Here is a 25,370-nt window from a genome sequence, read left to right as displayed (position 1 = left end):
ATTTTAAATTACATTATTAAATTATACTATGTATGTGATGTATTATTATCATTGAATTGTTAAAGTATTTTTTTGAAATGTCTAATATCTCAATATATCAGTGATAATATTGACAATATGAACGATGTACAGCACTTTGAGAGGACTAATATTTTGTATTCACGGGTTATTTAATATATTAAATATTTAAAATGAATGTGTAAAATTCTTCACTATATTTCTATAAATACAAAGTATTTCAATAATTTACTCCATAAATTCTCGAACAATATTGATAAAGACATTGTTTCATTTAAAAAAAATGGATATTATTAGTATATTATTTACAATAACCCACCAAGGTAAATTCTGAATTCTATAGTGTGATGCTACTACTCTAAGTAGCACTACACTTAGGGATCCATTTCCTGATGCATTATTTATGTTTGATATATCCCCCCCCCCCCCAACCCAGGCCACGATCTCTGTAATTGTCGGTGTCACCGGTTTACGAAGGAGATTATCAGACAAACGAATTAGTGGGTCAAGGCGGAATTAGACGCTGGGGCTGAGTCAGCGTTCTTTTTTCAGGGCAAAAGTAGTTTAGTCTAACTTTTTCCATTCTTATTATTATTCTTATGATCATCATCATCATTATTATTATTATTATACTTTTTTTTTTTTTAACGGTGAAAGGAAAAGCGCTTGAGGAAACTCGTTTCTGCCGGGCTTCCTGTGGCTTTCTGCTGCATAAAGCGTTCCGCTGAGAGGCTGCTGGAAAGTGCTGATGCTGTTTGTTCTGACGCGTGTGTGAGCGTGTCTGTGTGATGGGAATCTTATTTTTACTTAGCATAGAAGTTGTATGACACATCAGCTTACTTGTCGCTTTGCTAGGCTGGCATCAGTGTAGACGGCAGGCATATATTGCAAAATATTGAAGTCTGTCCTCGGGTACATTAAATATGTTTTTATGTGATACCGGTCAATGGCGCATAAAGAGCGTAAATTGCTCTCAAGATAATATTGCGGTGTAATTATCAAGGATAATGTGGTGAAAAAAGTGGTAGCACCCATTCATATGTAATAGAGAATTTAAGAAAAATTACTCATCGAAACTTATTTTTAATACTAAGATACAACCGGAGGTGATTTGTACGGAGCCCCTAAAGCAGGGGTGTCAAATTCATTTTTATCGCAGGCCACGTTGTACTTGCGGTTTCCCTCAAAGGGCCATTATGGCTGTGAAATGATAAAAATCTTTAACCGCCTCATCATATTTGCATATGAAATTTATGAACTAGTTTTGGAATCAGAAATCAAGGGTAATGGGTTTTTACAACTATTGTTTTTTGGCAACACAAAAATGCTTGTAATAGCTCAACGTTATCATTCATGATATGACAATTTGAAATTTTGGTACAGATTTGAACAAAAAAAAAATCATGGACGTTGAGACACATGATATGCCTCCGCGGGCCACATAAAATTATGCAGTGGCCCAGATCTGGCCCCGGGCCTTGTGTTTGACACATGTGGCCTAAAGGGACATTTAAAAAAAACTGGTTTCTCATTGTAATGAGTAAGTTTCTCATTGTAATGAGTAACATACAATATTTAAAATGAATGTGCAAAATTGTTCACCTTGTATAATTCTAAAGTATTTTCATAATAATTTACACGATAAATTCTCTAACAACATTGATAAAGCAAGTTAAATCTATTTATGTAAAAAAATCGTTTCATTTAAAAAAAAATGCATAGTTGTATGTTTTTTACACAAAATCATGCGGCGGGCCAGATCTGGCCCCCGGGCCTTGAGTTTGACACCTGTGCCCTAAAAGGACATTGAAAACAAAAAACAAAAAAACTGCTTTCTCATTTTAATGACTAAGTTACTCATTACATTGAGAAACTTTCTCATTACAATGAGAAAACATTTTTTTTATGTTTTTATGTCCGCAGATTTGAGCATCGAATCCCATAAGTATTCCTTTCATGCTCTTATGATTTGTTGCAGAGGTCTGTTCTGCGGCACTTTGCATCAGGATTTGTGCTCGAAACTATCAGATGACACATTACATCACCCAGGCTTTGCTAGTAGGTGCCAGCTGCGAGGAAGGGGGGGGGGGAATTGTGACGGTATCACAATCCACTGTTTGAAGAAGAGTCCAAGAGAAGAAATATAAGATGCAAAGCACTTATCAGCAAAAATAAGGCCAGATTGGATTTTTCAAAGAAGTACAGAGATGAGTCACAGAGGTTTTGAAACAAAGTTTTCTGGAGTGATGAGACCAAGATTACATTTTTACCAAAGTGATGGAAAGGCCAAAGTATGGAGATAGAAAGGATCTGCTTTTGATCCAAAACACACAAGTGAACCATTGTGGAGGTGATGTTATGCAGGGGTGTCAAACTCATTTCTGGCGCGGGCCACGTTGTAGTTACGATTTCCCTCGGAGCCCCGTTATGGTGAAACCATACAAATCCTGAATCGCCTTATCGTATTTACACATGAAAATTATAAACTACTTTTGGAATCAGAAATCAAGTGTAATGGGTTTTTCAACCATTGTTCATGTTTGGTCACAAAAAATATCTCATTTATGATATATGACCATTTGAAATGTTGGCACATATTTTCAAAAGGCGGCACGGTGGAGAAGCTGGTAAAGCGTTGGCCTCACAGTTCTGAAGACCCGGATTCGATCCCGGACCCGCCCGTGTGGAGTTTGCATGTTCTCCCCGTGCCAAAAATATGCAACATTAATTGTACACTCTAAATTGCCCCTAGGTGCGGCTGTTTGTCTCCATTTGCCCTGCGATTGGCCGGCAAGCAGTTCAGGATGTACCCCGCTTCCTGCCCGTTGACAGCTGGGATAGGCTACAGCTCTCTCCGTGACCCTTGTGAGGATAAGCGGCTAAGAAAATAATAATATAATAATAATAATATTTCGCATTAAACCCGTTCAATGTTTGGGCTGGGGAAATGATTAACTCGCTTGCCCCGAGAACACACTCACTCCAGGTTTTCATCCTCGCGTGACGTTGCTGCTAATCAAGATACAAACAAGCTGACAAATAAGGACATTTTATTTTACTTTTCACACGCACCAACATGAATGCTCGTCTCTTAGCATTCACACGGCAAAAATAAAGAATCCGACGCTCATTACAGCACACCAACGGCGCTCGTGTATCTGGCCACCAGCTGTGTCAGAAAACACGGTCGGCCTCCAAAGTCTTTTTTTTTTTTTTTCCTCGCGTAGGCGTCGCAACCTCGGCAACTGACGGATGCACCCGCTTTTGCTGGATGCGGCTGAGGTGAAAAAAATAGCTGATGGCGATATGTGCGATCCCTTTGCAAGTTGTTTACGCCGCCAAGGTGGTCTGACATTACAGCCGCTTCGCGGTTTGGGCTTTATGGGAGTCCCACAGGGAAGTCAGAGGAACGCCCACACAATAAGAGAAACCGTTTGAGGGATAGCGTGTTAAGCTAATGGGGAAACACACTGAAGGAACAGAATTTTCTGTCTTTACTGTACAGTTCGTGATAGTCAATTTAGCGCTTGGAGCCAGTTTTTTTGTTTTTTTTTTTTTTGTTATTACATCTAAATTACATTATGACTGTGAAATTTGTGGTTCAGTCTATGCTTACATTTTTGGGGTGAATCTATTCTCCCTTATTTGCTTGAAAATCTTCCATGTTCATGTTTTAGTGCTCATATCGAAGTAATAACTATAGTTTTGCACTATTTGTACAATCTGGCCATCTTTGTCAGGTTCACTCAGTCCATGGTGTTTTTTTCCCCCCACCTGCGTTTGAGATTTCCTGTTTTGTTGGCGAGCCTTGAATGAATCTTGTGTGCAATCAAAGTGAAACTTAAGTGAATGTTAGCCTTTCTTTGTCTCAACTAGTAGGCTGTGGAGTCTACTTTTCAAATTCTCCGTATTCTCTGTTCTTCTTCTTTTTCTTTCGGCTTGTCCCGTTAGGGGTCGCCACAGCGTGTCATCTTTTTCCATCTAAGCCCATCTCGTGGATCCTCCTCTCTAAGACCCGCTCTGTCCTCATGTCTTCCCTCACCACGTCCATAAACCTTCTCTTTGGTCTTCCTCTCGCTCTTTTGCCTGGCAGCTCCATCCTCAGCACCCTTCTACCAATATACTCACTCTCTCACCTCTGTACACATCCAAACCATCCAAGTCTGCACTTTCGAACCTTGTCTCCAAAACATCCAACTTTGGCTGTCCCTCTCGTGAGCTCATTTCTAATCCTATCCAACCTGTTCACTCCAAGCGAGAACCTCAGCATCTTCATTTCTGCCACCTCCAGTTCTGCTTCCTGTTGTTTCTTCAGTGCCACCGTCTCTAATCCGTACACCATGGCCGGATACTCTTCTGTCACATAAAACACCAGACACCTTCTGCTTGGGCTCGTTTCTTCACTTCCATACCACACTCTCCATTGCTCTGTATTGTTGACCCCAAGTATGTGAAGTCTCTGTATTCTGTTATTACTAACAATTTTTTTTTTTGTAAACATCAGAGAGAGGTTAGTTTTAGATTCACCTAACGTGAAAGTCATTTTGGTCTTTGATGAGCTAAACAACTAAAACAAGTTCTTCAAGAAACCAGATGTGCTTTTTTTTGTTGATACGGCAGACTTACGAGGTGATCTTTGAACAGCGACGCTATTGTTTAATTGGTCTGGATTGACATTACTAAACCATCCTTTGTGCTAATTTACTGATCTGCTGTGTGTATCTTTTTGCTCTCATTTTTGTAGCACAAAGCCTTCCTAAGTCTGTGAAGTCAGATCACCTTCATCCCATCTGACGAGACAGATAGCTGTAGCTAGCGTCTAGTTATTTGCTCTTAATCATGCGTGCTGGAGGCTTCGGGCAGAGCCCTGTGTGATGGGCCAACATGCGCATTCAGCACCTCGCCGGGCTAAGACGAGTCATCTCTCCTTTCTCGTCGGCCCGGGGCATCAATCGCCGGCTGTCGGGGCTGTTAACCAGCCCTGAGCTGCACCATTGATCTCTGTAATTGTCTCCCACTCTTCAAAGGCAGCTGGGAGTTGGTTTGATCCGAGCTGTTTACTTTCGCGGGCTCCCGTGGACTAGCTTTTTGAAGAGAGAGCTATCAAGCACTTCAGGCATGAGCAGGCATATTATCGTCCCATTAGTGTGTGTGTGTTTGTGTGTGTGTGTGAGTGGAGAGAGAGAGTGAGAGTGAAAGAGTGAGAGTCCTCCAGGGCCAGGGCCGGGGGGGGGGGGGGGGGGTGAGTCGGCAGCACCTTGTAGCTATATAAGGACAGGGAATTAAAAACTGTATCCCGCCTTTTATCTGTGACCACAGGACAGTGGCAGACACCCAGAAAATATTTTTTAAGTACCTTTTGTACGTCTCGTGAAAGAAGTACACGATCAGAATAACAGTGATTAGACATATAGGATGTGTGTCAGATAGGTTCTGGGACTGGGACCGGAAAAGATACATTTCCAACCCAAACTAAGACATTTCCCCTCAGCGTGGGCGAGACGATCACCCAGCACAAGAAATTATGCGTTGTTTGCTTCATTCAGTGGAAGGGAACAGGTAAGAACTGTTGAGAGCACACTTCATGGATGCTTCACCATCACAACACACTTTTTAACCAAGAAGAACGTCGCTCACCTGACCTCACCTCATATGTTAATTTTCGCATTGAGTTTTTACAAAAACAAATTTTGTCCTTATACAGCGATCAGCGATCTTACATTTACCTGGTGGGATCCATTCAAGACCCACCGAACCCCAAAATAGAGAGACCATACTGGATGAAATATTTATGTAATAGTTTTTCCTCTCCCAAGCATAACATACATATTTTTGTAAACATCTTTATCCATCCATCCATTTTCTTCACCGCTTATCCTCACGAGGGTCGCGGGGGAGTGCTGGAGCCTATCCCAGATCTCATCGGGCAAGAGGCAGGGTACACCCGGAACTGGTCGCCAGCCAATTGTAAGGCACATGGAGACAGACAACAGTCGCACCCACAATCACACCTCGGGGCAATTTAGAGTCTCCCATTAATGTTGCATGTTTTTGGGATGTGGAAGGAAACCGGAGTGCCCGGAGAAAAACCCACACAGACACGGGGAGAACATGCAAACTCCACACAGGCGGGTCCGGGATTGAACCCAGGACCTCAGAACTGTGAGGCCAACGCTTTCCGGCGGCTCCGCCGCCTAACATCCATATTTTTGTAAACATCTTCAATGAAGTATATTTACTTTTTTGATTAATGGCGAATACCAGTGACTTTGTAAAATCCTGCTAGCTTTAAATGTGACTGTTTACAGTTTTGAAAATGTCATAAAAAAAAAAAAAAAACAGAGAACTAAATTTAGCAAAATACTGTATGTCAGCATTTCCAATTTCACACTAATGAACCAAAGAAGAAATTCGGGCCAAAAAATACACATTGACTGGCGTTTTTTGGGGAAAAAAAAGGTTAACGTGTTTTTCACTCAGTGTCTGTGGTTTTGGGGGAATCTGAGCAATAAACATAATGAAGAGGAGAAGGCTTCAAACGCTTGGGTTGCAAAGTAGTAAAGAGGCTGTTGTGTGGTTTTTTTTGGGGGGGGACTTGGACTCGATCCCAGGGTAGGAAAATGTCATTGTGCATAGGAGAGACGTGGCACGCCCATCCACTTTGTTCACACTGCCAACAACATGCAGTAGACGCAGCGACATGCAAGAGGGCTCCTTCTTAATGTATATTATAGAAAAAGACTCAAACACATATGGGCTCGAGAAAAATCTGATTTTTAAGTCTCCCTCCATCTTAATTGCAGCTCCTGTGCTCAGATTCTGTTTGCATTTAATAAGCAACTTATGATGATCGTGGATGACTAACTTTACTGTATCAACCTGGACGCCTTGTTTTGTGTGTGTGTTAGCATAACCTCGATTACGATTATTCATGTCGTGTGTGGACAAATTTTTGACAAGTTCTGTTCCCATATGACAAAAAAATGTAATTTGTTGAAAGTAAAAATGTCTGTATTATGAAAAAGGTATAGCAAATTACATATTTACATTAAAAACCTCCACACTGAATCCCACTTAAACTTCAGTAAACCCAAAATGGTTTTTGATCGGTGGTAAGAAAAACAAAAGTTTGTTGAAAGCTAAACAATGTGTGATGAAAATGTCTACATTGAGGGCAATTTGATCTTTTATTTTTACAAAATGTGTATGTGTAATGTTCATTGAATACTAAATTAGAAAATAGCTATTCTAATTATATATTGAATTAGAAATCGCTTATCCTCTTAAGTGTTGCAGGAGTGCCAGAGTCTATCCGAGCTAACATTGGGTGAAAGGCAGACTACACCCAGAACTGGTTGCCAGTCAGCTGCAGGGCACATATCGACGTCATCATTGAGCGGGAATCAATCCCACGCTGCCTGCACCAAAGTCAGGCATCTGTCCCACTACAGCATCGGTAACTCAATATAATGAATTACGTATTATAATTATCTAATTATATTATTTTATATGTATTCACATATAGATACATATTTATTATATAGTCCTTATTTGTTGTATACAAAAACATCACATTCTAAATTACTTTTGATTTTTGAGAAAAAAAATTAATTTGGCAAAATTGAAACTATGGATCAAAACATGCCTGTATGCTTCCTCAAGGAATGTAATGTTGATGTTTACAAAACTACACATTTTACCTTTGTTGAGGGATTTTACCTTTGTATAAAACTCTAAATATGGAGCCTTTGATGTTTATGACGATGTCAGTGGTGAACACAAGCTAATGGTCGTTTACAAAAATCCCATTTGTCCAAATAAAATGTTTGACTGTAAATTGATTTTGTTGTTCCACAAAAATCTTTTAACTTTTGAAATCTTAAAAAAAAAAAAAAAAGGATTCTTCTCTGACTTTAAATTTCCTTTGATCTTCACAATAAATAACTCAAAATTCATATTTCAAGTTTGGCGAAAGCCAAAGTGTTTTGATGTTTACTAAACGCATGCGTTAAGATCCTCAAAGGCGATTGTCTTGAATATTTACGAACGCGGACTAAATTGTCTCTTTGCTGTATGAGTAAGCGGGCGTACGAGTACAAAGTTTGCGTATCAAAGTGGACGAGTTGACGACAGATCAAGCGGATCTGCTGACAGAGGCGAGAAAGTCGAGCGGCGGCGGTGCAACTTTATCAAAGAATCTTTTTTTTTTTTTTTAAACAAAACAAACCAAACGACACTCGAATCAATAGCAAGGGATTGGACAGGGTCTCTATTGTCTTTCGGACCTCGCTGCCAAGTCATGTTTGCAGACGAAGAACAAAAGGTGCCTTGATTTTTATCACCTCGTCTGCACTGGGTTTTAACATTAAAGTTTATGGAGCGAAAAAGAGCGAGAGGGGAGGCGTCGGGAGTCTCCATCCTCTGCCGAGGCCCGCTCCCAACTACGGGGAATTAGATTTTCTATTTAGTCTCTTCAAAGGACATCCATAATAATCTTCCAGGAGCCTACCCGCATAAAAGCGTCTCAAAGGTCCTGCATAATCTGGCACTTGGCTACACATCAAGTCAATGTTGCTGATTATGTAAACAGGAGTAGGGGAAGGAAGGAGTTGTGGGTAATTAAGCCGGGGCCCGAGGCTCCATTTTCATTGCATTACTTCGTTTGTTACTTCGTTCGTCTTCAATGTTTACAAAACCAGGCTCGGTTGGAACCGTGCTTATGAACGCATTTGTTTTGATGAATTTCGTGAATAATGAATTTCAAGACTACTGCCTTTAATGCTACATTTGGAGGAGGAGTTGTAGTAGTCTTGGAGTCGGGGTACCGGGGTTCACTGTGGACATCCATCCATCCATTTTTGTAGCCGCTTATCCTCACAAGGGTTGTCGGACTGCTGGAGCCTGTCCCTGCTTTCAACAGGTAAACTCCAAACTGGTTGCCAGCCAATCGCGAGGCACATAGAGACGGACAACAGTCGCACGCACAGTCACACCTAGGGGCAATTTAGAGTCTCGAATTACTGTTGCATGTTTTTGGGGTGTGGGAGGAAACCGGAGTGCCCGGAGATAACCCACGCAGGCACGGGGAGAACATCCAAAGTCCACACAGGGAGGGTTAGGATGGACCTTTCCGATGGCTATCTTAAGCTTCGCCCACTTAGCCATGTCCCACAAGCTTCTAAAATGGCGATTGAACAGAACATGTTTCAAGTGGATTCTCTATCGCGTATTCCAGATAATATTGGGGTATGTCTTTGTTGCCAAATGCGTCAGACTTGTCCAAGAGAGTTCTACGGAGAAGTCTCACCTATTTCGCGCAAGGATATGTACACGGATTTAAGATTTTGGACGTAGCAGGACGCAACGTCAGAGTCACAGTGAAATGTTGGCGATCAATGCAAAAAAAGTTTGACGCCGCACAACCTCCATATTGAAATCCAACAGCATAAAATAGTGGAATCGTACTGCGCATGTAAAGCAGGATGAGTACTTTTTACCTGGAAAGATCACGAGTAACATCATTGCAGTCTTTAGAAGTGAGTGGGTGTATTCATTTGACTTGGCTCGTAATGGAACCCATTGCAACTTTTCCAAGCGCGTGCGACTGTCAACCAGCATTGCTTATGGGACAATAGGGCGAGAGGGGCGTGTCAAGCCAGAGGTTAAGACAATACGGCTATCTGATTGGCTGTTATTGTACGAGTGATTGACAGGTCGGATAGTCCATAGAACACGGGTCCTCAGAACTGTGAGGCCAATGCTTTTCCAGATGCTCCACCGTGCCGCCACTATGGACATTAATGTAAGAAATACAAGCAATTATAGTCTGCTTACTGGCTACTCTGTGGGGCCCTTGAGCAAGGCATTGTCCCCATCACCTGCAGCTCAGACAGTACAGCAGCCTCTGCAGACCTCTTGTACTCTGATTCTCCCCTTGCGTGTCTGACTCGTAATTCTATTTGAGCGACACAAACAAATTGAATACATTTTTAAATAGAGTATATACATCCCCTTCGCCAACTCTGTCGAGTACCCAGCTGTAATCGTTTGGCGTGTTGGAGATGGTTGCGTTCCAGGTAATTAACAAATTGTTTTGCAACTGTTTTCTCAAGACCTTTTGAGGGCGAAGGCAGAGTACAAATTTTTTGTATAATTGGAGACCCGCTCAGATGGTCCCACTTTTGTGAATGGAATTCGTAATATCGTTTTTCTGTGCCTTGGGAAATTCAGTAGGCCAAATAGATGTGTTAACAATCTTTCACTGTTTTTTTTAAATATGTATAAATATGATACCCAACCCATTGTAATCTTTGGCTCTTCAGAGCCTTAACTGCATTCCAACTTTTTTTTTAACGTCATTTTCATTTAGCTCTTTAATATTAAAAAAACACTTGAGTGCTCTATCATTATTTCGCCTAACTTTCATAACCCTTCCTCAGTTGATTTCATAAAAACATGAAAATCATTTGCAATTTCCACGTCGTCGTTACTAAAGATTCCATTTATTTTCTGTGCCGATTTTGAAGATTGTTGGCCTGACCCATTTTGCACTGAACTATGGGGACAAATTCATCGCACCACGCCGCAGAATCTTCTAAGATAATCTTATAAAAGATAAAATAGTTTGTCGTGCTTGGTCGAGAAGGGGCAAAATCTGGATAAAAACTCCACATTGGCGTTGTGTGTGTGTAGCAGGCCTCAGATTCCACACACCTTGTTAAAGTCAACATACTTACAGGATGTTGTGTGATGTCATATTTTACCAGGAGTTAACTGGCAGGCACCTAATCCCTCACTTTTTTAAAAAAAAAAAAAAATGTATTTATCTTGCCTCCCTCGCTCTTGACAGCGCGTACACTTCTGATTACAGTAAAATCCTGGACGTGGTCTGAAAACACAAACGGGAAACGTATGATTTCTGTTTTTATTTTTTTTTTTATCTTTCACTTTAACACCCTTGGCATATGTCTGCTTCCCTCCTGAGTACCGCTGTCGTTGTTCTTTTTTTTTTTTTTTTCTCGGGCTGGAGGCAAGCACTGACAAGATAAAGAATGTCTGCACAGGCAAGCAGGGGAACATCTCGCCATTGCAGTTCCTCCGCGAACACGCTCCGTTTGCTCCAAAGGTGACAGAGATAGATATTTAACTTGTGTGTCGCTCACTGTTGAGTAGATCATACGCGGCTCCACCACTGCTCGCAACATCTCGCCTGAGAAGGAATCATTTTCAAAGAATTTCCCCCTGGTGCTCTCTAAGTAGTTGGCTTCGAGTATTTACCTACCGGTTAAGAGTCAGGTAAGGAAAATATATCAGCTTTCCTGCTATACCGACCTGAATATCTCGCTTTGAACCAGCCTCGGTGAAATGCGATACCGGTACGTGTTGCCCTATGTATATTTCACATAAATTAATGTTAAAATTACATAATAGTTCCATTGGGACCCTCTCTGGGCCCCTGACCCTCAGTTTGAAAACCTTTTGGTTTGAGGGAACGCAAAACTATTCATGTAGGGATTATCCCGTAAGAGGTTTTGCACCGTCATAATCTGATGGTTTTAAACACATCCTGCTTTGACCTACTGAGGCTTTATAAAGGATTTTTTTAATTTTTATTTTTTCACAAATTAATCTGTACTCGACATAATTTTATGTACATTTTTGCCCCCCTGAGAATATCCACTGATTGTAGCAGTCATTACAGTGTAATGTATTATCTGGTGCAGGGGTGTCAAACTCATTCTTATCGCAGTTTCTGTCAGAGGGCCAAATCTTTAATTGACCCATCGTATTTACACATGAAATTTATCAACTAGTTTTGGAATCAGAAATCAAGGGTCATGGGTTTTTCAACTATTGTTGATGTTTGGTAACATAAAAATGCTTGCCGTATCTCAACGCCATTATTTATGACGTGACAGTTTGAAATTTTGGTTCAAATTTGAACAAAAATCATGCAAGTTGATACACATGATTTGCCTTCGCGGGCCACATAAAATCATGTGGCGGGCCGTATCTGGCCCCCGGGCCTTGAGTTTGACACCTGTGATGTTATTTTCTTATGAAATGAATTCAAGTGACAAAAATAGACGTGTTTATTTACGCTCCAAATTTGCGTCGCTATTCCGCTTCGGTTCCCTTCACGGGCCAAAGAGCAAAACGCTCAGTTATAATAAACCAACATGGAATAAATCGAACTGTCAATAATAGAATTTAATCACCACACCGGATAATGTTAAAAATGACCCTAAAATGGATACTTCAAGCCAAAATAGCCAACATCTTTTGTGTTTTCAAACAAGGCTTCTTTTTTTTTTTCCGGCCCTACTTATAATCGACATGCCAAACAAAATTCATGTTGCTAAGGGAAACTGGTTCTGGCGTTGTGGAGTTAATAATAAACGGGCCCAGATTTCACAATGAGTAAGCCAAAACACGAGTTGAATTCAGATGAACTCATCATTACCTCAGTAGACAGTGTTACCTCAACTTCGCAGTATTCATTGGCCGAAGTACAGTGGAGATTTAATACACGTCAATTTGATGATGAATCACGAAGGGAACCTGCAGGAATATCAGCGGTTGTTTTTCGCAGAACAATACTAAAATATACCTGAATCTTGAGTATTTTTATTTGCTCTGTTGTAATGTGTTGCTGTACCGATTATATTTAAAGCCCCACTGTCATGCCCGTGAACATTCTAAAATAGATATTGTAATGAAAAATACATCTAACATTATTCACTTAAATGTCTATACGAAAAAATATGAGCGGAGAGAGCGTGTCATCCATGCGCAAAGTTGCGTAAGTCTCACTTGATATCCCAGTGGTAGCCATATTGCCTGCAATGTCATCAGCAGATGTTACACCGGGACATTCGCCGTTGAAAACACGTAGTGGCAACTACTATGGGACACGGAAGCTCTTTTCAAAGAAGAGAACATCTCACAATCGCGCGAAGTGACCGGGGAAATATTAGCCTATTGTTTCGAGCCATATTTAGATGATATGCGGATCACTTCTAACTAACAACAGACTCCCAGACAGTATGTATGAGCCACCTGGGCGGCCCCGGCGGGTACACCGACACATTTAGCACCCCTGACTTACGTACACAGATCTTTTGTTATGTTCTGAGAGGATTACACCCCCCCCACACCTATTGTTGTTGTTTTTTTAGTAGCTGTATACGCACCGACCTGTCATTTGGATCCCACGAAGCTCTTGTCCTTTGCACCCGTGCAATCCATTTTTTCACGACGAAACGGGTCTTTTTGAAAACTATGAAGAGTAAATCCATCCCCGAGTGTTCGAACAATATCCAGCAATGCAACGAGCCGGCATTTTGGCTAACTCGAAGGAACAAAGAGCTTCCTTCCAGGAGGTAAAACTAGTAGAAACAGACGAGCCAGCCTGAGTGCGCTGCTGCCCCGTATGTCACTTTCTGCTTCTTCTCCAAAATAAATCACTCGAAAGGATTTTCATGTCGGGAGTTACAAAAAGCCATATACGTCAAAATCATGATTTGTGGTGAAAAAAACGGATGGTTCCATTCCGGCTGCCTTTTTTTTTCATTAATAACATACTAAAAATCATGCCTTTCATGACAGTGGGGCTTTAAATATCAGTTGTTTAATGTTTGAAAAGTACCATATTATCGATGCTAGTAGTTGAGAATGTCTATGGTGTTTTGACTTATGAGTTAGCATTAGCCTAGCTGAAATAAGGAAGATCGTTTTGTGGTTTGATCAAATACATGACACATAATTGTCATTGTTTAATGTTTTTTTGGCTGTCATTGAATAATTCACTTTTGTAGGACCACTGGTTAGAAAAAGTTCACTTGTGAGTAAAAATTGCTCGCAACACAAAGCGAAAAACACCCCCGAAAAACTCAATCAAGATGTATTTGTGTCATTGTTGTTTGGTGGTGTGCTGTAAATTTTTTTTAATATTTAAAACATGTGCCTTTGCTCACAAACACCCTTGTAGCGTGAAGTCCAAACCAATACGGCATTTCATAAGCGGTGATTATGATGAAGCACGTGCGACTCATTTTAGCACACTTGCTCAAACAACAGGTTAATTAAGCTGTAGAATGTGTTTAGCATTGGCATTGCGGCTCCATTGTTGCTATTTACGCTGTGATTTTAATATCGCCGGGATATTAAAATATTGATTTAGCTCCTAATCTCCGCTCTTAATAAAGCTTCGAATTGATTTTTTTTTTTACACCCCCCCAACCCCCTCTCCTGCTCTTACCATTATTATTGTTGTTGTTTCTCGTCGTCCACTTCGTAATTTATCTTATGTGCTGTATGAATCCTCGTGGTAATTTGTGCTCGTATTGAATTCGGATGCTAGATAAGAGTTATTGCTAAATTATTCGAGATTGGGGGGGGGGTGTCATGGCAATTAAAAGCCAGCGTCCACGATATAACACTCGATAATCACACTAAACCCTTGAAAAGATGAAAATTTGTCACGGTCCCCCCCCGCCCACAAAAACAAAAAACCCTCACAAACCAAAGAGGCGTTAATTTATTCCTCGTTCATGTTACATTTGTACAAACATTTAATTTTACGGCACTTCTGATTCATTACAAAGATGATTAATACCGCTGCAAAAAAAATCGCGCTTCAAGGACGGTGTGTGATGTAAAAAAAAAAAAAAAGGAGAAATATATTTATATTTTTCTTTTTCACTAGCATTATATTTCTTTGCAACATAAGTGAAAAACATGTTAGAACTAGTAATGTGTCATTTCTTGTAGCCGGAATTACAAAATGTCAAATAACAGTAAACGTATTCCCAACCCAAAACCTTGACCACAAAGCCGAGTTACGACCCAAACTGTGGATTTGTTGAACTCTTTCACCCCTAATTGTTGCCCTTAGTAATTGTTCACATTTACAAATCACAACAAATTTGCAGGCTACATTTTGGAAAGTACAATTGGAGAACAGGAGTGTAAACACTGTAAAAATGTTTTTTTTTTCCCCACAAAAATGACGAAGGATTTACCTCACTGTTATCTGTGCAAGCACAGTATGAATGTTGATCATTTCTTTATATTTTGCTAAACCATCTCGTATATATAGTACAGAAATATGTTAATCCTTTTTTTGTTGGCACCTTTTATCCATGATTCACTTCACATTCTCTCCACGACTTGATAACAAAAGGTTCTCAGTGGTTTTTGTTTGGTTAAGGGAGAACATTTCGCACTTTGAAAGACAAAAAGCTAATATTTTAGACAATATGGCAGTGGACAGACAAGTTTAAAAATAATTATGTTTTGTCAATATGCCATCCATTTTCTTGGCTGCTTATCCTCACAAGGGTCAGAGAGTGCTGGAGCCTGTCCCAGCTGTCAACTGGCAGGAGGCGGGGTACACCCTGAACTGGTTGACGGTCAATCGCAAGGCACATAGAGAGACAAACATCTGCACTCACAATCACACCGAGGGGCAATTTAGAGTGTGCAATTAATGTTGCACATTTTGGGATGTGGGAGGAAACCAGAGCACCTGGAGAAAACCCACGCAAGCAACGGGGAGAACATGCAAACTCCACACAGGCAGGTTGGGGATTGAACCCGGGACCTCAGAACTGTGAGGCCAATGGTTTCCAGCTGGTCCACCGTGCCATGCATTCTCTTAAATTAATTTGATGTTAAGCATTTGAAATCTGAAAAATCTAAAGGTTGACATTTTAGACAACGATGTTGGAGGATAGACCATTGTAAAACTAGTTCTAGGCTGTTTTTCTTTTGTTAAATCAGTCCTAGTCATGCAAAAATCCTGGCTTTTACACAAACATGGCACGAGACGAAAGTGACAAATGTGAAACTTTTCTGTAATTTTTTTGTGCTAAAGAAGTTCTCATTGCGTAAAATATTATCATTTGATCAGTGAATATTGCATGAACATCAGTGTTAGCAGGTGTGTATCTATGGCCTTGGCGGAGTTCAGCGCTCTACCGAGTCCTTCTCCAGTTTAAAAAGCACTGCTTTTGTTAAGTAGCTTTAAACTAATTCTTGGTTGTATGTCGCCGTTCAGAGGTGGGAATTTGCACATCAAAGAATACTTCAGCACCTCATTGTCGTGGTCAATAACGGCACATTGATTCCATTGTGAGAGGTTTTAGTTTTCATCCTCTCGGCAGGCGGGTCATCGGCGCCCGTGCATGGCGATGAAGGCGGGCTCGAGTCTGGTTCAAAATGTTAAGTTCTGCTAAGTGGGTGTGCAAATGTGTTTAAACGTCTGGTTGTGTTTGCCCGCGTACCTGCTTGGGGTGATAAGAGGACCTGTGCGCGACGTCCTTTGTTCTGACGGAATTACTTGCTAATCCAAGGTGCCAGCGCAGGTGGGATAAAGACGAACTCGGTGTCACTGATTGCGATGTTTTTGTTTTTGTGTCTGTGGCCCGCTGCGGTTGTTGTACTTTAAAGTGATTCATCAATACTCTAGCGCGGTGGTGAGTTTACCATCGGGTCCAGAAACTGGCACCGCGGTGAATGGTGTTGTTTTGCTATTTTTTTTAGAGAGAATTTTATCAGCGTGTTACCAACAAGCTGTGTTCCTGACATAGTCCTCTGTCCATAAAGGGAGTAACACCAATGTTCCCTCTGAGCTGCGCAACTGCGCATTTGCGCACGCTCAGAGCTGATGAAAAGAGATCCAGCGGAGTGATCTACAGTCTGACAATTTTTTTTAGGTTTTATTTTAATCACGGCAGCACACTGCCTCTCACAACGAGCTACTGCCCGGTCACACCGGGCCACACACTCTACTTCCTGGTTTACCTGACTCCGCCCCTCCGCTCTGAGTACAGCCTGATCGAGGATGAAAGCACAGTCGATACAGTGCCCAAAAAGATAATTCTGTATTTTAAATATAGGACGCAATATAACATTAACCTTAAAACTGTTTGGGAGCATCATTCAGCTTTCAACATGCATTGGTAACGATATTCTGCAAGCAATAATAAAGTTTTACACCAAGAAAAACAGACAGGGATATCATTGTGGGTTAAAAAAAAGAGAAAGTTGGAAGCAACATTTCAAATTTATAGTTCATAGATGGCTTATTTTGGTTAGCAACATATTTTTTTGTTTGTTGACATTTTCAGTGTAAGTTTGCAAAAAACACAAAATTGTTGTGAAAAATGTTCTGATGGGAATGTAATCGGAACCTTTTAATGAGCCAAGTAACTTCAATAGATGACACTGATTGAGCACAGTGCGTACGTCTGATGTTGCTCACAGTGGTCAAAGGGGGCGCTCATGAAAAATTAGAGGGAACTTTGAGTAACACGCAATCGTCAACTTCAAGATTTACAGTATTGATAGTCTATTACTCCAGTCCTCAAGAAGAGAACACGAACAAAACAATTGAAATTGGCGCCGAAAAATTAATTACCCGCCCTCCCTTTCACAACTTGCAGATGAATATTCAGTCACCGCCAACCCCGCCATTGACAACTTTGCCCAGCAACCACCAATCGCTCCCTGCCACTAACTTCGTACCGAACAATAACACACCGTCTTTCTTGCATCGGTATCTTCTCTGATATATCGATCATCCTGTCAATTAATCTACACCCAAAAAAATGATGACCTCATCGATGACAACTTCACTCATCTCATCAAAAGATTTGCGGAGCTCAATCACCTCCACCTTCCTGATGACAAATTCGTTGAACGATCGCGCCGACCTTGAACTGTAGCATCAATTAACAGCCCCTGACTGACAAATGGGTCAAAAAATGGATTACTCTTGTTACCACCTTTTTACCGAATAAACACTCACCAAAAACTGCGACAACTCGGCTACACAACAGATCGCCCGCCCCCTCACCGTTGACATCTTGCCGATCGCTTATCAATTATTTGAGGTTCTAGATTTTCGTCTACAATTCACCCAATGACCTTGAATGCACACCAACTTCGCACTGAACCTCCCTCCTTTGCAGAATTTCCTTTCAACTACGGAGAGGAAAATAAAGTATTTGAACACCCTGCTATAGTGAAAGTTCTCCCACTTAAAAAATCATGGAGGGGTCTGAAATTTTCATCGTAGGTGCATGTCCACTGTGAGAGAGATCATCTAAAAAGAAAAATCCAGAAATCACAATGTATGATTTATTTGTGTGATACAGCTGCAAATACGTATTTGAACACCTGAGAAAACCAATGTTAATATTTGGTACAGCAGCCATTGTTTGCAATTACAGAGGTCAAACGTTTCCTGTACTTGTTCACCAGGTTTGCACACACTGCAGGAGGGATTCTGGCCCATTCCTCCCTCCACACAGATCTTCACCGGATCAGACAGGTTTCTGGGCTGATGCTGAGAAACACGGAGTTTCAGCTCCCTCTGAAGATTTTCTATTGGGTTTAGGTCTGGAGACTGGCTAGGCCAGGCCAGAACCTTGATATGCTTCTTACCAAGCCACTCCTGGGTTTGCCTGGCTGGTGATTGACCAAGTCCTGTCGTGTAGACTTGGGCTGATTCCTCACCTTCCTAAAGATCATTGAGAACTCACGAGGTGATAAATTGAATGGGGCTCCACTCCGATTGATATTGATTGTTTACCTTGTTCCATTTTCTATTGATTGCTCCAACAGTGGACCTTTTTTCACCAATCTGCTTGGCAATTTCTCCGTAGCCCTTTCCAGCCGTGTGAAGTTGTACAATTTTGTCCCTGGTGTCTTTGGACAGTTCTTTGTTTTTGGCCATGTTACAAGTTTGAGTCTTGCTGATTGTATGGGGTGGACAGGTGTCTTTATGCAGCTAACAACCTCACACCGGTCCAGCGGATTCAGGATAATACATGGAGTGGAAGTTGACTTTTAAAGGCGGACTAACAGGTCTTTGAAGGTCAGAATTCTATCTGATAGACAGGTGTTCATATACTTATTTGCAGCTCTATCACACAAATAAATCGTTAAAAAAATCATACATTGTGATTTCTGGATTTTTCTTTTTCGATTCGCTCTCTCACCGTGGACATGCACCTACGATGACAATTTTAGACCCCTCCATGATTTGTAAGTGGGAGAACTTGCAATATAGCAGGGGGTTCAAATACTTCTTTTCTTCACTGCATATCTCCCATCCCCTGTCAACTCCTTTACTGAAAAACCAATCGGGCCAATCGGCCCGCCTTGTTGACAAATTTGCCGAACAACCGATCACCCCCGTCACCTTAACAACTTTGCCGAAGAATCAATCAGCCCCCCCCCCACCTCCCAGACAACTTAACCCCGTACAATCGATCACCCCCACCCTACTCCCTAGGAACTTAATCGTATTTCGCCGCCGTTGTAAAATCGAGCGTAGTTGTTTGCAAGTGGGCAGTAAATGTAAACACAGCGATATGGTTCGCACGCAAATACTGTGGATACAGATGTAGTAGGCACGAAGACAGGAGCCAATCCCGGTTTAGCGGTCGGTGCCCCCCTCTTGTGTGAAACTCCAATGATTAATGTTACACAAACACACACACGCACACTATGCGGGCGTAGCAGGCGCTGCTTTTCCTGTCGGCCGCGTGACTCACGAGCCCTTCACTTGCTCTGTCCTTCTCCCTCTCTGTCTCCGAGCCATCCTTCCTTCCTTACTATCCCTTCTGTGATGTTTTTCATCCCTCCCTCCCTCCCTCCCTCCCTCTCACCGTCCCACCGTTGCTCGGCCCTCCCTCTCTCGCTCTCTCCTCCTCTCACTCTGTCATCCCCCCAGCGTTCAGTCACAGCAGATGCGTCTGGGGTGAGCCTCTGTTTTGCCTGTTGCTGCTGCCGAGAGCTCGACATGTGGACTTCTCGCTGAGGAGGACCGGAGGGCGTATGAATCATAAATCCAGGATCTTATTCTTAATATTATAAAAGGGAGCGGGGAAATCTTTTGCCTTTCCCCGTCTTTCTTGTGACCGCGTCTTTCATTCTATATGATCTTCTGGGTTGGTGGCTGCTGCTGGGCTTGTTTGCAATCACTGTAAGTCGGCTTACTATGTCTGGACCTCTCTTTATTGTTTTCATTGTACGCGTGCAGTTTAATGTGGGAAACGAAGAATCTTTTACGATGTCCTCCCCGCTCCGAATGTTCTGCACTCCTGTTGCCGCGCTCTTGGTCTTGCTTTAAGTTAGCGTTTGGATGCAGTGGTTCTCAAACTGGGGTTCGTGAATCCCCCAAAGTGCAATAAATGGTTATATTTGAAAAAAAGTCCAGGCGGTGTATATGTGGACCTGGACTATTAAAAGAAACATAATAAGTCCGTTGCTCCTCCCTCTTTTGGCGTTGGACCAATTAAAAGCTCTGGTATAAGCCATGTGATGTTATAAATCTGATACCCTCGCATAAATACTGAAGGCTTTTTTGTTATATAGTCCCTATTGTTGTAGAGAATTAAGGGATCTTTTCACAATAAAAGAGGCGATATTACAAGAATGAATAACTCAGCCGTCGCTGGCTGGATCTCACTTCATATGTTGAAATGTATACTGTATTTTGATTGTGAATTGTTGTCACGTGAGAAGACTTTTTGATCAGTCGTTAAATCTGCAACGTTTCGACAGTGTTCACCTGCGATTCAAATTCGGAATCGCGGCAAAAGAAGTAGCAAAAACTGAGCTACTCATGAAAACTTATTCCGAATCCTGCACGTTGTGCAATACTGACACTTACTATAAATCTCTTCAACTCCCTCACTTATGATGTAAAAAAAAAATGACATAGTTAATTGGTTTTTAGCTCATTTATTTATTTGTTTATTCATGTATATAGTTAGCTAGTTCACCTGCGATTCAAATTTGGAATTGCTATAAAAGTTTTGGCTCTAAACTCAGGACAACTTATTCCAGACTCGACTCCTTCACTTATTATGCAAAAAAAAAAAACATAATTGTTTTTATTGAGCTACTTTATTTGTTTAGTTGGTTATTCTAAAATCCCTTTACTAACTATTAAGAAAACTAATCATTGTTATTTATTTTATTAATTAAAATAATTATAAATTAATTATATATAATCAGGAATATTTCTAGTAATACCTTTAGCAATTTTAATAAGCCTATTTATTGTACATTGTTTTGTTATGAATGTAATTGAAATAGGGATTTTACCACAGACAGTGGTGTCTTGAGGTCCTAGAACCCGATTTATGATTTTTTTTTTTTTTTATTCGAGACTTTTGATTATTTATTTATTTGGAACGTAGCGATTTAAGATACTAGCGCAGGATGGTATTAGTGAACTCAACTCAACTTCACAACAAGCGGCAGTTTGGCAGATAGTGAACAATTATAGAAAAAGCTGTTTATTGAGGTTTACTGTCAAAGAGACAGGTTCTGCATTTAAAACAAACAAATAGCTTGGCCTTGGTAAAATTCAGCATAGCTTAATGCTAACAACAATGCAAACAACCAGTGAGAGGCTGAGAAATAGTATCTTTGTGGCCTTGCTATAATATAAAAGCAATGGATATTTCAACATCAATATTGCACCAATTCATGTAGAGAGACAATATGACAATACTCCCAGTCATACGTTCTTTATCCTTCATAAATAATGAATGTGACTCGAGCTTACCGTGCGAGTTACAGTAGTGGTGAAACCCTTCTTGGGTTGGATCTGCAGAACTGTAAAATACTGCCACCTGGTGGCAAAGTCACACATGGCAGATGGAGACGAAATTAATTGAATTACAATGCACAGTTTCTTTATATTCTGTTCAGGAGTGTTTTTTTTTTTAATAAAAATATATTTGGAGATAGTGGATCAGCTGGTAAAGCGTTGGCCTCACAGTTCTGAGGTCCCGGGTTCAATCCCTGTGTGGAGTGTGCATGTTCTTCCCGTGCCTGCGTGGGTTTCCTCCTGGCACTCCGGTTTCCTCCCACAGTCCAAAAACGTGCTACATTAATTGGACACGCTAAATTGCCCCTGGGTGTGATTGTGAGTGCGGCTGTTTCTCTAAGTTCCCTGCGATTGGCTGGCAACCAGTTCAGAGTGTGCAATGCCTCCTGCCCGTTGACAACTGGGATAGGCTCCAGCACTCCCCGCGACCCTCGTGAGGATAAGCGGCGAAGAAAATAGATGGATGGCTATTCAGAGAATGTAATATCATGCTGTTATTTTCCTTTTTAAATAATGTTTGAATGGTGTGGCTGCAACAGATTAATGGGATTTCCATTCATTTCAGTGGGAACAACTTTTTGAGATGTGAATGCGTTGTAAGCCTGGTCCACAAACAAACTTAAATGTATCTCGAGGTAACCTTGACAATACAGTTGAAGACTAATCCTTTTGTTGCAGCTACTGTTTTTACCATCCTTAAAAACATCAAATGGCAATACATTAACACTGAGCCGTGGTTAACAGTTTTCCTTTTCCCCGCTGCCACATTAGTTCCTTTTTAATCAGCGCCGTCCAAACATGTATTTGTTAGCGTAAACGTGCATTTTCACCACATCTCGAATGACTTAATGAGGACAAGCCAGCTCGGCCTTGTGTGCCGCGAAGGAAACGGCGCTTTACTAGCGCAGACAACTCTGCTGACACTTCCCGGTATGAATGTGCTCATAATTCATAAATAAGACTCACATGCTGCCTCGGATGTTGTTTCAAGTCACGTGCTGGCCCCGGTGTGAACGCTTGTCCTCCCGCAAGGGGACAGACGAGGTGGAAAGGGATGATGGACGGATATTTTTAGTGTGCGTTTGTGTGCGCGCGCTTGTGTCTACGTTACGTGCAATCAACATCTTCACTGGTAACTTCTGCCAACTGATAACAAGACAGAAGCATCGGCCCTTAAAAGGCTTATTTGTGAGCTAAGTAGGTAGTTTTCATTTATTTGTCCATTTTGGTCCAGAATTATCTCCACCAGAGGCGAGAGGTTAGATTTTAATTTCTTTTGGCTTGTTCGTTCATTGGACACTCAATTGGTTTGTTCAGTTTCAGTTTTTAAATTTTGTGTCTTGACATTGTTTTCTTTCGATTTAAATGGAAAATATAGTACTGCTACTTACAGGGCTCGAGTGGGACAACGTGTTACAATTTTTGTCTTTGTTAGCATTGTATAATCCTCCACAAGTTGTCGTTTTCCTTGCTCCTTACCTCTGTTGAGCAACGCTTGCGTATTTTCTTCCATTTTTCAAAAGGAGTCAATCCGATGATTTTACGCGTCCACCAAACAAAACCAGTTGGGTTCTGTTAGACAGGTCTAAAAAGATGGATCAGGAGCGGGAGCATCATAATGAAATCCGTCTTGATCCTGCACCGGAGCGCCATTTGTCTTCCCCTATGCTTACTTTTGCCCCTCCTCTCGCTCCGTATCTTCCTCCTCATTTCCCGCCCGCCTGGCCGCTTTGATCTCCGGAGCTTCATTACTTTTAAAGCATTCACGGTGAGCGGCCATAAAAAGATGCCGCCGAATGGATTTCCGAAGATGGACTTCTAAGTAATGGCAACACCGGGCTGTAATGTGCCAGTGTAATGGCCTCGTGGGCTGGGTGGGGTTCGCGTTGGGACCTGCCTCCTGAAGAGAGGCGCTCTCAAATTCCGGAACGCCATGAACACAGCGTGGCAAAACTCAAGTCCTCTCATTGTTAATTTTATTATTATTATTTTTTTTAAATAAGAGTAGAAAAACAGAATAGACTTGAACTTTTCAAAGTTGTGATAGAAATTGATTTTTGTTTGTGGAATAAATAGCCAGGACATTTCTGAAGTGAGCTAGCTAGTTACAGCACTGGTTGATTCCGTGGCTTCACATATTTGGTTCCAAAAGTTGGTTACTGAGTGCTGGTTTTTATCATACCGAGCTATTTAGTTAGCTTATTGGCTCTTTTTTTTTTTTTTTTTTTTTTTTACTCGGCTAGCAAGTTGAGTAGTTGAGTAAATAGCAATTAAAAATTAGCGATCATCTTACTATGCTGGTTGGCTCAGTGGTTATATATTAATAAATTACTTAATAGATTACTTGAGGTGAGGAAAGGAAGTTTACTTATGTAGTTGGTCAAATAGCTTGAACTTTAGTCACCGCTTTTTTTTTTTTTTCAACTTAGCCAGCCAGTAGACAAAATGGCTAATTTGTTAGCGAGGTAGCTTTGGTGTGCTTGTAGGCGCTGTGGCTCTTTGTTTCTTTATTTGGTTGGGTGGTGGTTAGGTTATTACTTATCCAGAGTAATGACAAGTTGACTTAGTGGCCTGTTAGTTACCTCAATGGCGAAATAACTATTTGAGTAAGTTAGCTCCATCGCTAGTTTTTCCTTTAACGTGATAGCTAGCATGTTTACTAACTGAATAGTCATTTAGCTAGATGGCCAAATGAAGTTGCAGTATTTTGTCAGTGTAGACGACATCTTATGGAATGGCTTGTTAATTGGCTGTCAGCATGGTTAGTCAAATAGCAATTGGCTAGTTGGTTACGTCGCTAATTAGTTGACGAATTCAAAACATGTCAAATAAAATGTCAGACCTTAAATACGCTTGGTTTTTTTTATTTTTCACTTTTCTTGACTGACCTTTTTGTCCCCTTTCTTTCTTTCTGTGCGAACACTTTTGGGCCTTAGGCAAGTGTGTGGATTTGGTGAGGGGAGCAGGAAAAAGCTCAAGGAGGAAATGATTGAAAGAAAAGGTCAGCAGGCAGGACGCCCTTTTTTTTTTTTATCTGATGCACAATTGCTGAGGAAGAGAGAGAGAGAGAGAACATTTCGTTTAAGGAAGGAAGCCAGATTCTAACTCTAACCCTTAAAACTGCACAAGTACGTAATAAAAAATTATGTTAGCGACTTGTAAATTTTTATACTCTTCTAACTTCTTTTGTTTAGACAATTTTGCTCTTGAACCTGATTTCACTGAACAGTATAAAAATTGGCACCCATGTCTACCTTGAGTTGAATGAGAAAAGCTAGCTAGTAAGTTAGCCCAGTTGCTAGTTGTCCGTAAGCAGCTCTTGGTTAAATAACTAGTTGACTTAGTGATGTGCGAGTGAGACAGCTCTGTAGCTTAGCTAGCTAGCTATTATTAAGCTCTTCAGACTGTTGTTTAGTTGGTTAGTTAGTTGGTTGGTTGAGTAAATGGATAGTTAGTTAGCTGACTTCTTGTCAGATGGCTAATTAGTTACCTTGATGGCTGCTTGGTTTGTGCAGACAGTTTAAGAGTACTGCCGTAGTATTTAGTTAGTTGTGAAATAAGCCACATTTCTGCCTTCGGGATATGTGTATGGATTTTCTTATTCATTCAGGTCATTTAATTCTCAGAACACTGAATGGATCGCAACTGGGGTGTCCTGTCTACGATAAATTGAATGTCCTGAAAAGAACTTAAGGGGTCTTTTAGTCCTGCAACTTCA

General features: G+C 41.1%; 1 protein-coding gene and 1 long non-coding RNA gene across 3 annotated transcripts in view; one reads left to right on the top strand and one right to left on the bottom strand.

Moving 5' to 3' along the window:
• Window positions 1–23,274, bottom strand: part of LOC133505608 (uncharacterized) — a 33,892-nt gene extending 10,618 nt beyond the window's left edge. The window contains exons 1-2 of one of the 2 annotated variants that reach the window (XR_009796300.1): window positions 23,044–23,274; window positions 21,608–21,674 (exon numbers count right to left, since the gene is read on the bottom strand). This is a non-coding gene — a long non-coding RNA (uncharacterized LOC133505608). The remainder of the gene's footprint in view (window positions 1–21,607; window positions 21,675–23,043) is intronic. The other variant, XR_009796301.1, reaches the window with a different exon arrangement.
• inpp4b (inositol polyphosphate-4-phosphatase type II B) overlaps window positions 1–25,370 on the top strand; it is a 181,196-nt gene that overhangs the window by 50,746 nt on the left and 105,080 nt on the right.

This window comes from Syngnathoides biaculeatus, chromosome 9 (assembly GCF_019802595.1).
Source record: "Syngnathoides biaculeatus isolate LvHL_M chromosome 9, ASM1980259v1, whole genome shotgun sequence".
Lineage (NCBI taxonomy): Eukaryota > Metazoa > Chordata > Actinopteri > Syngnathiformes > Syngnathidae > Syngnathoides > Syngnathoides biaculeatus.
This window is presented reverse-complemented; position numbering and strand designations above follow the sequence as displayed.